Consider the following 15,421-nt stretch of genomic DNA (forward strand, 5'->3'; position numbering starts at 1 on the left):
AAACATTTATTTAGGTAAAATGTTTGTTTATGTTCAATGTATGTTAATAGAATCATTAAGAACAAAAAAAATCTAAGTGCAGTTTTTTTTTAACCTATATTTAAGAATTGTGTTAATTTTCAAACTGCATAATGTTACCATGGCTTGCAATCGATTCATTTAGTTCTTAGGAATAAAACATTTGTGTCGTTTTTGATGAACACTTATGCATACTGTATTTTAATGTTTGTCCTGATGTTGGTACGTGGAGAGCTACCGGTAGTATTTTTTTTTTAGGTGGTACGTGTAAAAAGTTCGAGAACCACTGGTCTCGTCTGTTCATTTCCACCTGATCCAATAGGGGGCTTGTTCATTTTCCGAAGCTCCAAAAGAGGGCGACATTACCCTAGAAACCAGGAATAATTCCAACTCCACTCTAGAGACTTGATGTGTCTCATGTAAAGTCACTTGTGATCACGCCATACCTTTTATGAATCAGTCACCAGATGACTATGTATGTTCTTGTGCAACTTCGGCGTAATTACAGAGTAACACCTTTTTAGCATTTTGCAATGTCATTTTTTTGCCATCAGTAAAGGAAAGATTTCTGAAAAAAAGAATAGCCTGACACAAGGAGGTAAATATCCTTCTAAGAAATAAGGAAATGTGAGATTATAGCTTGGTTTCCCTTCTATCGGTTGGTGTGCAGCTCCTCGCTGCCTGCTGGAGATCTTGTTGCGGCCGCACTTGTTAGCCCTAAGCCGCTTTCTCCCCATGCAGAGCTGCCTTCACCAGCATTCACCTAAATCTGTCATACAGATTTGACACTGCGTCACTTGGAGTGCACTCACAAATGACATGTATATAATGTGCAATATTGTGCACATTTACAGCCTGGACTTCCCTTAGAGCATGAACTGTTCTCTTGTTTTTCATCATGTGTTTGTTTGTCCCCCCGCCCCAGCCTCTTCCTTCTTGTAGGAGAAAATACACCTTCAATATTATCTTTTGTTTGGATAATACACAATTAGAGATAATTTGTTTCAATTTAGTGGTCATGATTCAAATGCCAAAAAAAATTGTAAATTAAGAAGCAGTATTATGTCGATTATAACTTTCAATTTTGAGTTAATACAACACAAATTTCCAAATACTCTTATGGGATGAATACAGTCTGTCTGTCTGTCTGTCTGTCTATCTATCTATCTATCTATCTATCTATCTATCTATCTATCTTGAAATGTTATAACAGTACATTTCTATTGAACAATTTAATTTGTAAAAAAAAAAAAAAGCATTTATTGCCCATGCATTTTCAATCAATTAGCACACCATTATATCACCTCAACATACTGCTATATTAACATATTTGCAATATATGACAAACTACCCAGCCTTCTTTCTGTGTGCAGCTATGGTCCTCTGTTCTGCATTCAGCAATGCTAACGTGATAAGAAGCGCATGCTTGGCCAATATTCAGCACTGGAGAGAAGAAAAAAAGGGACAAGGCACTAGACTGAGAGCCCCTCATCCCGGGCTTACTTTCTCCCCTCGTTCAGCTTTGGCTCTGTCGCTTTCTTTTCTGGATAAAGTGGGAGAAACTGGCACTCTGTGGCCACTAAGATGGATTTTCTCCCTGATGTGGCTTTTGTCTGTTTGCAGAGCACAAAGTAGCTTGTTTGGGCTTCTTGAAGAGTGTCACAGGTTTAAAAATTGAGACTATACAAATGAAGACATAGTACAATGCTGTTTTGCCCATATACTGTATAGTTTTTTTATTTATTATTATTTTTTTTTTAAAGAGTTGTTTTCATCTCTTGCAGGCCGTGGAGGATAATTATGATTCACTTCCAGTTGTAAATGAGCAGTCATGGATGTCCCCATCCTTTGGGATTCTCCAGCCCTTTGAAAAGAAAATAGAGGTTAAAAATCTGCTAAATGAGTTTCCAGCAACCGAGATCCTTTTCTTCCACAGGTAATGAGTTTGATTAATGTTTGACCTTTTGGAAAACTTTGCATAGCTTTTTAGGCCACTTCTTGTATTTCTCCAACACTGGCTCAGTAAAACGATGTCTTCGAGCCCGAGCTTTACATTGAGCACCTGAACTAGGCGTTTTGTTGCACATGTAGAGAACAACATAGATATGGACTCTATATTTAAACATATATATATATATATATATATAATATTTTTTTCTATTTGAATTTTTTTTCTAATGGATTTCTCCAAAATCAAAAGTCTAGATGAGCCTTTTTATATAGTGAGAAAATACTCCATAAAGAAGAAGGAGATAGAGATGGAGTTTGGATCCCATTGTATGTTAAGGCCAGTGAGTGGACCTGCAAAATGTGCAGTTCTTTCAGAACTCAAAGGAAAACTTTCTGGCCCACAAATAATACAGCGGGAGATGCAGATTTTCTCCCACACAGGTGTTTGGAGATTCTGTCTGGGATAAATCATGATTTGTAAACTTTGCCATAGACAGCCGTGACAGGTTTCTTCATATAATGTAGAAAAATGGCGAAGGGTTTAAGAAGAGCTATGATTTAGAGCAAAGGGATGCAGCGTCTCTCCCTTCCAGAGGAGGCCCTCCTGGCTTTGATTTAATTCTTTCCTTCCACTATTAAAAAGGCCTTCCACTCCCCTCACTGCATGCACCTTGCTGCCATAAGTGGCACAAAATCATTCGTCATTGCCGCTTGTAGGCAGCGCAACAACGGCCTTTCGCAGTGTATATTTTTCCATTATTGATTGTGTGTGTGTGATGCTTGAGGAAGTACAAAGATGGTTACCTGCTTGCGTCCAGGTTCAGGCCGGCGAGGCAGACAACTTTCTCATCCTGTGAATCCAATTCAATTAAATTCAAATTGTGACCTGAGATACGAGCCATCGGTTGGCCTATTTTTATGTCTTGAGTTGCAAGCAAAACTGAGTTATGAGCATTAGCTATGGTCGCACGCACCTCATTTCACAATGAGCAGCAGTTTGGGAGATAGTGAACAATACTTCAAAAAGAAGGCTTCAGCACGTTTGTTGCCCCTGCTAGCTGAAGTTTACTGTCAAACTAAACATGAAACAATGACAATTATATGTTGTGTATTTAACTTCACCGCATAACGTTCTCTTAATAAGGTCCACTAGCTTAACGGTAACACACAATGCAAAATGACATAGACAGGCTAATGAAACTAACATCGATGTTGCGATAATTGTAAACCTTAAACGACCTATTTGAACTGCAGTATTAGCAATACATGTAGACAGAGCATACAACAATAGTCACAGCAAGTCGTTAGCATAATTGCAGAAGGTATTTTTGAACATTTTCGGTAAACAAGAAAAAACACACTGAATTCAATAAAAATGAAGAGTCTATTTGCCACGTTTTCAACCTTCGTGGATTACCTTGACCTGGATAACTAAGAATCGACACTGACATAAACTAAACTAACTAAACTAAACATTGGTATTTTATTTATTGATATTGTGACAATAAGATAAAAGTGACATAAATTATACTACTACGCTAGCGATAGATTCTTTATCCTCTGTCTAAATGACTAATATTATTGCAAGTTAGTTGTGACGGAGGGGGGGAGGGGGGGAGTGGGGGGGGGACACGGTGGACGACTGGTTAGAGCGTCTGCCTCACAGTTCTGAGGACTAGGGTTCAATCCCCGGCCCCGCCTGTGTGGAGTTTGCATGTTCTCCCCGTGCCTGCGTGGGTTATCTCCGGGCACTCCGGTTTCCTCCCACATCCCAAAAACATGCATGCGAGGTTATTTGAAGACTCTAAATTGCCCGTAGGTGTGAATGTGAGTGCGGATGGTTGTTTGTTTGTATGTTCCCTGCGTTTGGCTGGCAACTAGTTCAAGGTGTACCCCGCCTCCTGCCCGATAATAGCTGGGATAGGCCCCAGCACGCCCGCAACCCAAGTGAGGAGAAGCGGCTCAGAAAATGGATGGATGGATGGATGGATGGATGGATAGTTGTGACGGTCTTCCATGTTTCAACATCGTATCTTGGTGTAGTATGTCTGTATGTACTACACTACCCCCTGGTGGTCAAGGCGTATACACCAGAAGAAGCAGCACAATGCCCATTGAATTATCATGATGCACAAACTGTTGAATTCTTTACATTCTCTATATTCGTCTTGTATGTTTTGCAGTGCAATACTGTAATGTAATTTTCCTTGTTAAAAATAAAAATTTTGGAGGTGTTTTTATGGGGCACTGGAACAGATTAATAGCATTTCCATTTATTTCAATCAGGAAAGATGTTTTGAGTTATAAGCATTGACACATTGCGAATTAAACACGCAAGGCACTGCTGTAGCAGTTTATGCAGGACAAGAGGACGTTCGACCAGCAGCTATTTTGTGTGGTAAACTGAACTGGCCCTGAATGTCAGCGTCCCTCTTTGTTGTTTAATTTATTTTATTTTCAAAGTGAAGGGAGGTGTCCTTGCTGTGAGAGGTACTCATTGATGTGGCTATAGTTAGTCCGCGCTCCCGCTGCGACTGTCTGCAGGAGACGCTCCTTCCTCTCACCCCAACTCGTTCGCTGCTCCATTTGCCCGGTGCCATCGGGCGGTTGGCCGGATTTTTTTTCCTGATAGATGATGACGAGCCTAAAGAATGTAGAAGTGTGAGGGTGTCAAATGTAAACCTTGCTCAGGCTCAGATGGAGAAAGGCCTTGTCTTTGTGTCTAAATTAACCCAACATTACAATTTTACCTGTTATTTTCCTTGTTTTCACAGACCACGTATGGCCCACCAGCCGTAGGTTTCCCACCCTTCCTTTGGCAATTTCAACATTTTAGTCTTGTGAGCAAATAGAAATAATCTATTACAGGGCGGAAACCCTTCATCTCGAGCGTGTAAAATGTTGGCGCTAACAGTAGTTTGTCTTCATTGAATATTGATTTTGTGCTTTCCTAACGGGATATGCTGTGAGCTGCATGGTGATATATTTTTCATAAGAGGTGCCCTATTATCATTTCAAGTTAGTAAGATTTTACACAAAAATTAGTGGACTGTTAAATTTGTAGGAAATTACTTTTTTCATTCGCTACAAACAGGCTTTCATAAAACTAAAACTAATTAAAGTTTAAAATATACACATTACTGTTGCTCCGACAAGAGCAATTCAAATTAAATGAACAACAGTACACAGTTTTTATTCCTTTATTTGCACCAAGAGACCAGCTTTATTTTGTTCGCTCCTCGATGATATCATTTCATGGAGACATCAATATGGAAAGTCACATGACCCAACCTGGAAAACAGGTTAATGGATTTCCTGTGTATGCTACTCTAACTGCATGACTACGGTTGGATTAAATATTGTTTGAAGCTGAACTTTCTAAAATTTGGTTTTCTTGATGGCTGGTGTCTTCGGACAAAAGTTTATTTATACAAATATAATATGTATGTACTGTATGTAAACACGCATAACATTGAATATTTTCATCTATGGTGGCTCTGTGGTGACATGCAAAAAAAAAAAACATTGTAGAAATTTAAAGTTTCTACGGGATTTTGTCACAGTCCCCTTCGCCATTCACATGCCGGGAGGAAGTGCTTTGACCTTTTTTGCCAAATGCAGAAGTAGGTTGCGCATATACCGGAGTAAAGACGCTGTTACATCATTAATGTGTGTCACCAATGAATCGTCCCCCTGTATGAATTATTATTATTATCACCACACGTACACCATCCATCCATCCATCCATTTTCTTCCGCTTATCCGAGGTCGTGTTGCGGGGGCAGTAGCTTTAGCAGGGAAGGCCAGACTTTCCTCTCCCCAGCCACTTCGTCCACTCGTCCTTGGGGACCCCCGAGGCTTTCCCAGTCCAGCCGTGAGACATAGTCTCTCCAGCGTGTCCTGAGTCGTCCCCGGGGTCTCCTCCCGGTGGGACACACCCGGAACACCTCACCAGGAAGGCATCCTAATCAGATGGCCGAGGCACCTCATCTGGCTCCTCTCAAGGTTGAGGAGCAGCGGATCTACTCTGAGCCCCTCCCGGATGACCGAGCTTCTCACCCTATCTCTAAGGGAAACGCTGCGGAGGAAACTCATTTCGGCTCCTTGTATTAGGGATTTTGTTCTTTCGGTCACGACCCACACCTTGTGCCAAGTGCACTTATGGACACCCTTATGTTTGAACATGGTGTTCGTTATGGACAAGCTGTGATCGGCACAGAAGTCTAATAACGGAACTCCGCTCAGGTTCTGATCGGGGGGGCATTCCTCCCAATCACGCCCTTCCAGGTCTCACTGTCATTCCCCACGTGAGCATTGAAGTCCCCCAGCAGAACGATGGAGTCCCCAGTGGGAGCGCTCTCCAGCACCCCTTCCAAGGACTCCAAAAACGGTGGGTATTCGGAACTGCTGTTTGGTGCATAGGCACAAACGACAGTCAGGACCCATTCCCCCACCCGAAGGCGCAGAGAGGCTCCCCTCTCGTCCACTGGGGTGAACCCCAATGTACAGGCGCCGAGCCGGGGATAATATAATAAGTATACCCACACCTGCTCGGTGCCTCTAACCGTGGGCAACTCCAGAGTGGAAAAGAGTCAAACCCCTTTTGAGAGGACTGGTACCAGAGCCCAAGCTGTATGTGGAGGCGAGCCCAACAGCACATATTCGTAGTGCTTTCTAAAAATGCATAGCGTGTTATGTTACTTATGTTGTGTGGAATGCTAAAACTGCAGAACCATCAAATCTTTTTTTTTTCCCTTGCTGTGGCAAAATTAATTATATATGACATCCTAATTATTACAGACTTTGATTGCATAGTAATCAGGAGCCAATTGTAATTAAGTCATTTCAGTACTAAATTCTCCTCAAAATAAAATGGACACTTCGCAAAATGTGTATATTTTAAACTAAAATAATCAAGGAATGACAAAAACACCCACGACCCGAGTGAGGAGAAGCGGCTCAGAAAATGGATGGATGGATGGACAAAAACAAAAGATGAATTAATAAATTTTAAGCCCTGCTTTATTTACGATCCAGCTGGTAAATGCCCATTTTAAACTAAAGGTTTTCCACACAGGAAAAAGGAAACAATCAGTGGTTGCTCCTCCTCAATGCTCAATCCTCATGCCTCAATATGCATTTTAGAGAGCTGAGATGCTCCTTAATATAACTGCGTGAGAACAACTTCCCTACTCGGAGCATCGAGGAGGGAGGAGCTAGGAACGTTGCAATTAAGAGAAATGAGATATGATATTACCGTAACTTATACTGTAATACCCTAAATTGAAATTATTATCTTTAACCCGGAACAAGAAATAAAAAAACTCAATTTACTCAATTCACAAAAATGGGGATGTCTGCGTTTTTATTTGAATTCTTAATATTGTGTTTGAGTTTTAAAGACCTTTTATTTACAGTACATGATTGATTTTGCTATCTATTCTTTTAGCCATAACATTGAATGAGTTCTATTCTTATCGCATAAAACTGCAAAGTTTTCCATTCCCCCATTTATTTTGAAACTCTGTGCTCAAAATGCTGATGCTCCTCGTATGTTTTATCAGCTCTACATCTGTGTGTGCAGTGCAATAGTGAGCCGGGCCTCTGAGGGCTAGCTGCTGGCTTTGTACAGGATGAAGAAGTCATAATCCTCAAACAGACTTAAATTCCACCAGAAAGGCTCTTGATCCTGAATCCACTCATTTTCTTCAAACAAGTATGGCTGAAACGAGAAGGGTGTTTGGGGGGACCGGCTGAAATCTGTGATTTAAATCTGCTACAGGTGGGCACGAGCGCACATGTGCATCATGTGCGTAAATTTGCCAGGGTCTCCCAGAGCTCTTATGAAAAGTTAAACTTCCTCTAAGGCAAGACACGCATGTGTATCACAAGGTTGCCTTTTCGCTGCCATCCCAAAGCACGACTCTCTCCACTCTTGTCAGACGCCGTTATAGCCTCAACGCTATATCAAAATTGTGTTTGTTCTGCACTTGGGCTTCACCCACACAGCGGATTCAAAAAGGTACAGGTCTATTTGATAGTGTATATTTCATTGCCGCAGAGAGACTGTGTTTGTCTTTCAGTGTTTGTCGGATCATATTTGAGCTGAGGGTTCCTATTAAAACTAAACAGCATATCAGAGGAATATTGACACGAAACCGCATCTGCAGTGTGAAGGCAATTTAGTTATAGCATAGTTTTACTTCTACTTGTGCTGTTTGTTGACTCTCAACTCTTCTACCACATATTTCATATATTCCTGTTCTTATATTGCTTTTCTCATTCCAATGAATACACATTCACTTAATACGAGTACATCTGAACGATGCTGTGCCTACTTCATTATCAGTATTAAAGCATCTAAACTTAACACTTCAGTTTTTGCTTTGTGCCTTGGCTTTTATTATTTTCACTTTTTAATTAACTGATGCTTTTTGAGCCATATGAAAAAAAAATACGTCATCCAGTTACGAAAATAGTTTATTAATTACAAGGTGTAATGGTATGAAAAACAAATACAGTGCATATAAAAAGTCTTCACACCCCTGTTCAAATGACTGTTTTTGTGATATAAAAATATGATCCCAAGATAAATCATCTAAAAACTTTTTCCACCATTAATACCATCTCTTTTATGTCATCTATAACCTGTAGAGCTCTTTGAGAGGAGAAGTAAAATAACTGAGATAATGTGGTTGCACAAGTTTGCACACCCTATTATAACTGGAGATGTGGCTGTGTTCAGAATTAACCAATCACATTCAAACACATGTTAAATGGGTGTCAACACACACCTGAAACTATTTAAAGTGCCTCTGTTTAACCCAAAATAAAGTTCAGTTGATCTAGTAGACCTGGCATTTGAACAGGTGTGTGTAGACCTTTTTTATATCCACTGTATTACAACTTCATTCTCATAGCATAATGCTTATTAATGACTATTGTCTTTTAACTTTTTTTGTCATATTGCTGTTTTATATTTTACTTTTCCTTCTATTATTCACCTTGAAATGAGATACTACGTTTGTATTTAAAGCTTTTTTAGTATATTTATTGTTCGTGTATGTATTTATGAAACGTGCCAGAATAGGGATTTGAGACATTTCTGGGTCTAAAACCAAATTACTCTTAAATCCACCTTCATGGAGAAAATGAGATCCATACCTTGTTTTTATTACGATATACAGTAAATGATAATTAATACATTAAGTACCAAATATAGAGCCACCATCCACCTGTGGATGAGTAAATCAATAGAAAAGCAATATAAGGATTTTATGGTCATTAGTAGGTTTGCAGGACAAACACACTTTGCACATCCAACACTGAGTGTCTGGGGAAATAAAAAGGTACTTACATTAGTATTGACCTTGTTACTGCTCTTGTAGCTGTTTGCTCTGTGCCCACATGTGCGTGCACACACGCACACAAGCACACGCATGTACACGCACACACTATATAGTATGTGTTTTTTTTCCCAGCAGAAAAGGCATGGTAACAGATTGAAATAAAGTAATTAGCAATGCATGAACAAACTTTACTAATGTCTCTTTAAAGACGGACTGTTTTATCGGAAATGTGTTTTTGTTCATCAAACATCTCACTGAAAATACAATAAATAAAAAAAACAAGTTAATTACCGTTGCAAACGGTGGTCTGTTCCTGTGTGCAAGAATCTGTATCTCGATATGAGAAAACCGAGTACACAGCGTAAACAAGGCACTTCTCTGGCTGATTAACATATGATTGTAATTCATCATATCATGTGCAGCTGGTGACATCTTGCAGTAGCATTCATTCCATGTTGCTACACACCTTGGCTTCCGTCATCGACTCTGAGCAAACAGATGCAAGCTGCTGCCACTGACTCATTGCGAGTGAAGGGAAAGATTTGTGTGTTAAGTGATTAGCATCATCATTCCTGAGAGCTATGTGGAATTACCATAACTTGGTTTACATAGATATGTCCTTTTATGGTGTCAATTTAAATTCTTACTAAACACGTAAAGCTACTTTGAAAACATTTTGAAGTGAATTTATTTCAAACAATGTCAAGAGCAAAAAGGGTACCTGGTTCAGCACTAGTTAGTTGTCTCACCCCAAATTTTTATTGTTTGAAATCTCATTTCAAAGTTCTATTTAATATAACATGTTGGCATAGTGATTTTTTAAGCACAATTGGTTGTGTGTTCCTGTGACCAGTGGCGGTTTCTAACATTTGCATTATGTGGAGCCGCACAGAATCAGAATCATCTTTATTTGCTAAGTATGTCAAAAACACAAGGAATTTGTCTCCGGTCAGTGGGGCCTCTCGAGTACATCAACAGAGAGTCAATTGACAGAGAATACTTTTGAGCCATAAAGATATAAAAAAACACAGTCACTGAGCAATAAAAAGGTTACCAGTAATGTGGTAATGCCTGTACAATATATTTTTTTTTGGACAATTCTGAAAAAAGATGCAGAGTCCTCTTGCAATTAGAGCGGTTCTAAATGACTAATAGAACAATAGTCCAGTACAACAGGGTGATACTTGGCACAGTATCCTTTTCGTGGATGGTCAACGAAGGAGGTGGAGTCAGAGGTGCGATGTAGGTTGGTGGTGTGGCTGGGTGGGTGTGGGGTATGAAAGTGTCCTTTTAAAATCTGCAGTAGAAGGTGTTCAAGTCGTCGGCTAGTCTTTTAATGTTCTCAGCTTGGGGGGATGGTCACTTGTAATTGGTTAGCGATTGTAATGCATGCCAGACTGATTTGGAGCAAAGCAAAGCAAATGTATTTACAACCCCAATTCCAATGAAGTTGTGACGTTGTGTTAAACATAAATAAAAACAGAATACAATGATTTGCAAATCATGTTCAACCTATTTTTAATTGAATACACTACAAAGACAAGATATTTAATGTTCAAACTGATAAACTTTATTGTTTTTAGCAAATAATCATTAACTGTTAGCCAATCCTTTCACAAGCTAAACATGTTAACTCCATCTGTTGCTATTTCGTCATTGGGCGAATCATTCCTTTGGTTTAGCAGTCCCCTTTCAGACCAGGAAGCACCAAATTCCCCTGGTGAGTCATTTATTTCAGGTGTTTTACCACCAAAGTTTAGTTCCTGTTCACTGTAAAATGTAATTGCACTTCAAATCTCCTGCCCCTTTCATTTTCTTTTCCTGATTGTGCTATGCTCGTTGATACCAGTGCTTGCAGCTCTGTTGTTCACCAGTCACAGGGCAGTAATAGGACACAGCCACTAGAGACCGTGTTTAGTGTGTGTGGATTAAGGGAAAACTGACTGGCGCAGGAGAGCAGGGAGACAGTTCCAAATGGGCGAGAAATGCTGAGGAAAACTGAGGACTTCTCCTCCAGTGAAGTTGTAAAATGGAAACACACTCCTGACATCTATACAGTAGATCTAAGCTCCTCTGAATGGAGTTCCTTATGATGTTGTGCAGCGTTGAGGGAGCCTGTAGGGACATCCCTGAGGCTTGTTGTTTCTTGTCAGAGATTAGATTGAACCAGGCGGCTGTGGTTCATGCTCATGCCTGAAAGAAGCCAAGACTCCCTGCCACTGACCACAACCCCTGAACATTGCTCTGTAATGCTCTCTTTACATTTATTTCTCTTTGTAGACTCTCATACAGTCTTGAGTTTGCTTCAGGGCCTTTGGAGAAGGCATGCATACTGCTGAGTATTTGCAGACAACTTTGTGTGCGCCCTCCAACGCAATTCTTGATTAGCAACGAGGAAAACTTGTTTATAATTGCAACCCATAGTGCCTTTTTCCCCTAATCTTTGAATGAAGAGGATAGATGGAAATTATCATTTTGGAGCAGATTAAATGAGACTTTTGACCAGAGGCTTAAGAAACCTGTTCAGCCCGAGTCAGATTCCAAGACAATTGGAGAAATGATAAACGGGAATATGCATATGCAAATGAGATCATATCAACATCCGTTTAATCAGAACTCAAATAACTAGAACATTCATGGAGTACCACTTGTTTATTTGTCAATCTTAATAAAAAAAACATTAACTTTAAACAATAAAATTATTAATTTGCAGGCTACCTCCTGGTTCATGGAGTACGGTTTACTGTATGACATTATGAATTGTCCCATTTTTAGACAAACAAAAATCATGATCAGTTCTACTGAGAGAGTGTATGAAAATAAATAAATTAGTCATTTATGATAAACTATGTTGAAAGTCTCACTTAGATTATGTGAAGTCCAAGATGTGAAAAAGCATAGCTGTTCTTCATAAAACTAAGGATGTCTTAAGAAGTCGTTATACACACCCTTCACTGTTACTGCCATATATGTCATGTTACGTGATCGGATCCAAAAGCAGACTGAGGCGGAGGGAGTACATAAATCCACTATTTATTAAATTAAACACGCTCTAATTTTATGACTTAGTTGACTCCAAAACAGCACAGATAATGTACAAAATAAACAATTTTAATTAATTAATTACTAATTTTAATTTTAATTAATTAATTTTAATTAATCACTTAATTTTAAATACACAATCAGAAGCTCTTTGAAATTAGAGAGAGTTGATACAATTTGAGGGCAACAGGTGTATTTAATAAATCCAAGACAAGAACAAATATAAAAATTTAAATTTGATTGAAATAAAAAGGGTAAAGGGTTATAACACCGCAAAACCAATCCTATTTCGTTAGCCCTTGTGTCGCGTTTCCCCAAAGTTATGTGGTTGTTTTAAATGCACGTGTATTTCTCTTTGTTTGATGTTTAGTTTGACAGTAGACTTCAAGTGGGAGTGGCGAAAACGGTTTGAAGCCTCTTTTTTGAAGATGATCCAAACTGCTTCTTGTTATAAAATGAGTTGAGTTCACTGACACCGTACTGCAAGGCAAATCATTGATGGCTCATATCTTTAAAAACTTTACTGAATTTGTTTGTTTTAAATTTAGCTCAGGATTCATCACTCAAATGCAGTTGCTGCAAACAATTGTTGTCTCACTCAATGATACAGATACATCCTGGAAGCTCTGAAAATTCTGTTTCCAGCATTAGGACCGTTTCTTAGTAAATTGCACTGTAATTGCGTGGGCATGTGCTCGCCACCTTTGCCGCAATAGTCATGCATCTCTCTGAGAGAAAATACATTAGCTGTCCGTTTCCGGGAGAAGCTTTAAAGAGTGATCCAGTGAAAGCAGCTGTCAGGGAGGTAAAGAGCACTGACAGCCATACGTCATACCCGCCTGGTGCGGCACCCCCACCCCTTGTATTTAAAAGACTATGGCAGTCAAGAGCCCATAAAAGTGAGTGAGTCGTCGGGAACATCTGCCGCTGTGTGCAGGAAGGAGATTCAATGTGAAAAAGGGGAGATAATGTGCTATCTCACTAATGGGCACCCGACAAGACACAGGCTCATTTTTCACATCATGTCATCTGTGAGGTTTGAATAAAAGTAATGGTCAGGATGAGCGCGGCTCTCTCCCAGCCATTACGGCTTTTGCCTCCTCACTTTTATTTGTGTTGACTTGTACAGTTGGAGGAGATGACAGTGTGCAGGGCGCGCAGATCAGTCCAAGTGATGATCCTCAATGCTTTCCCCCTCGCCTGACAGGTCCCTTCTCTTTGGCAGGCACGGGAGGCCCGAATGCCGGGCGACGTCATATCAAATGCTGTAATCTGACAGAATAAAGGAATTTGCACACTGGGGACATCACAAACTCTGTCTGTTGTAATTTTCTGACAGAGACAGAAGGGGGAAGCTGCTTCTACAGCTTCATGTAGTAAGAATTAGTGTCACTCAAAGTTAAGCGGCTATTTTAGGATAAATAGGGGAGGATCTCCATGACATGTTTTGGGGCGCTGGGCTTTATGATACTATGCTAATGTGAGTGGATACTGATTGGTCATTGGATGTTTTCATTTCCACTGTAGTAGGATACAACATGTCTAAATATCTGTTCTGAAAAGGTTAGGATGTAATTAACGCTTAAATTCCCTGCTGCTGTCAACCATGTTCAGGTCACAATAATGCTGAAAAATTCATTTGTAGACAGAGACACAACTTACAACAGCTAAAAAAACACAACACAAAACGTTTCGCTATTTAAGTCTAAGCTTCTCACCAATTAGTACGGTTTTACAAAAAGTGTTAAATAACTCTTTGTTCTTTTAATGCACTGGTCTTTTTATTTCAACACAGACAATAACTTAATCTGTGAAAATAAATACATTTTAAGATTTCTTCTGTACAAAAACCTTAGTTAGGCAAAAAAGTCCATCTATCCATTTTCCGTACGGTTATCCTCACTAGGGTCACGGGCGTCCTGGCGCCTATCTCAGCTAACTCTGGGCGAGAGGCGGGGTACACCCTGAACTGGTCGCCAGCCAATTGCAGGGCACATATAGTAATTGATATATTTATTACTATTTGTACAAAGACAACTTTAAAAGATGAAAAAAATTAACACAGTAGAACAACTGTTGCTATAAAATGAAGTCAAATCAGGTTTATATATGTAGCCCTTAATCACAAGGATCTAAAAGGGCTTCACAGGCACACAGTTTACAAAAAATCAATTCCAGCCCCTCGTTTAGACACCCATCCGGGCAAGGAAAAACTCTAATTTTCACAAGCTGCTCTAATTTTCGCGGGTAGGGCATTCCCAACTACTGGTGCCTGAATCGAGAATGCTCTGGAACCTGCTGACTTCTTTATTAAATTTAAGTTTCTTGCCGCGAAAGTGTGTAGAATTTCAAAACAATGCACTCCTATAGAATTTATATTTTTGTTAAAAAACCCAAAGAATAAAAAACAGATTTTGCTATTAAGTAAATGTTGAACTTCTTCTACCGCAAAACAATACATACCGTATTTTCACGACCATAAGGTGCACTTAATAGTCTTAAATTTTCTCCAAAATGGACGGGGCGCCTTATAATGCCTTATGTGTGCACCGAGTTCCAACATCTATAAATGCTGTTTGATGAGCGCTCCGCTTGACTTTTTCATTATTTTTTTTTTTATTTAATTTTTTTTTTTATATTTCCTACCAACATGCTGCTTACACAGAGGAAAAGCGGACGTGGCTGAGGACAGGGGAAGGTTGCGTGGAGTAGGATGCTAAAACCACGCTCCCAGTAGGTATATAGCAGCGGGGCGTTTTTTTTCAATTTTATTTTATTTTAATTTTTTTTACACCGCTTGACTGACTAGGAGCATTTCCGGGGTGTGCACTGTGCAAAACAATATCGGTTTGGCTAAGGACCCCCGAAAATGTCACCTACAAAGAGACACGCTTACAAAGCAAAGTTAAAACTGCAAGCTATCAGTTACGCGGAGGAACATGGGAATCGAGCAGCTGCGAGAGAATTCAAGATCAACGAATCCATGGTTCGCAAGTAGAGGAAGCAGGAAAACGAGCTTCGCCAAGTCAAGAAGACAAAACTGAGTTTCCACGGGAAAAAAA

General features: G+C 39.7%; 1 long non-coding RNA gene across 2 annotated transcripts in view; it reads left to right on the top strand.

Annotated features, from left to right (window-relative positions):
* LOC133486854 (uncharacterized) overlaps window positions 1-15,421 on the top strand; it is a 148,992-nt gene that overhangs the window by 23,486 nt on the left and 110,085 nt on the right. For both annotated transcript variants that reach the window (XR_009791142.1, XR_009791141.1), the window contains exon 2: window positions 1,803-1,954. This is a non-coding gene — a long non-coding RNA (uncharacterized LOC133486854). The remainder of the gene's footprint in view (window positions 1-1,802; window positions 1,955-15,421) is intronic.

Source organism: Phyllopteryx taeniolatus, chromosome 12, assembly GCF_024500385.1.
Source record: "Phyllopteryx taeniolatus isolate TA_2022b chromosome 12, UOR_Ptae_1.2, whole genome shotgun sequence".
In the NCBI taxonomy this organism is placed as follows: Eukaryota; Metazoa; Chordata; class Actinopteri; order Syngnathiformes; family Syngnathidae; genus Phyllopteryx; species Phyllopteryx taeniolatus.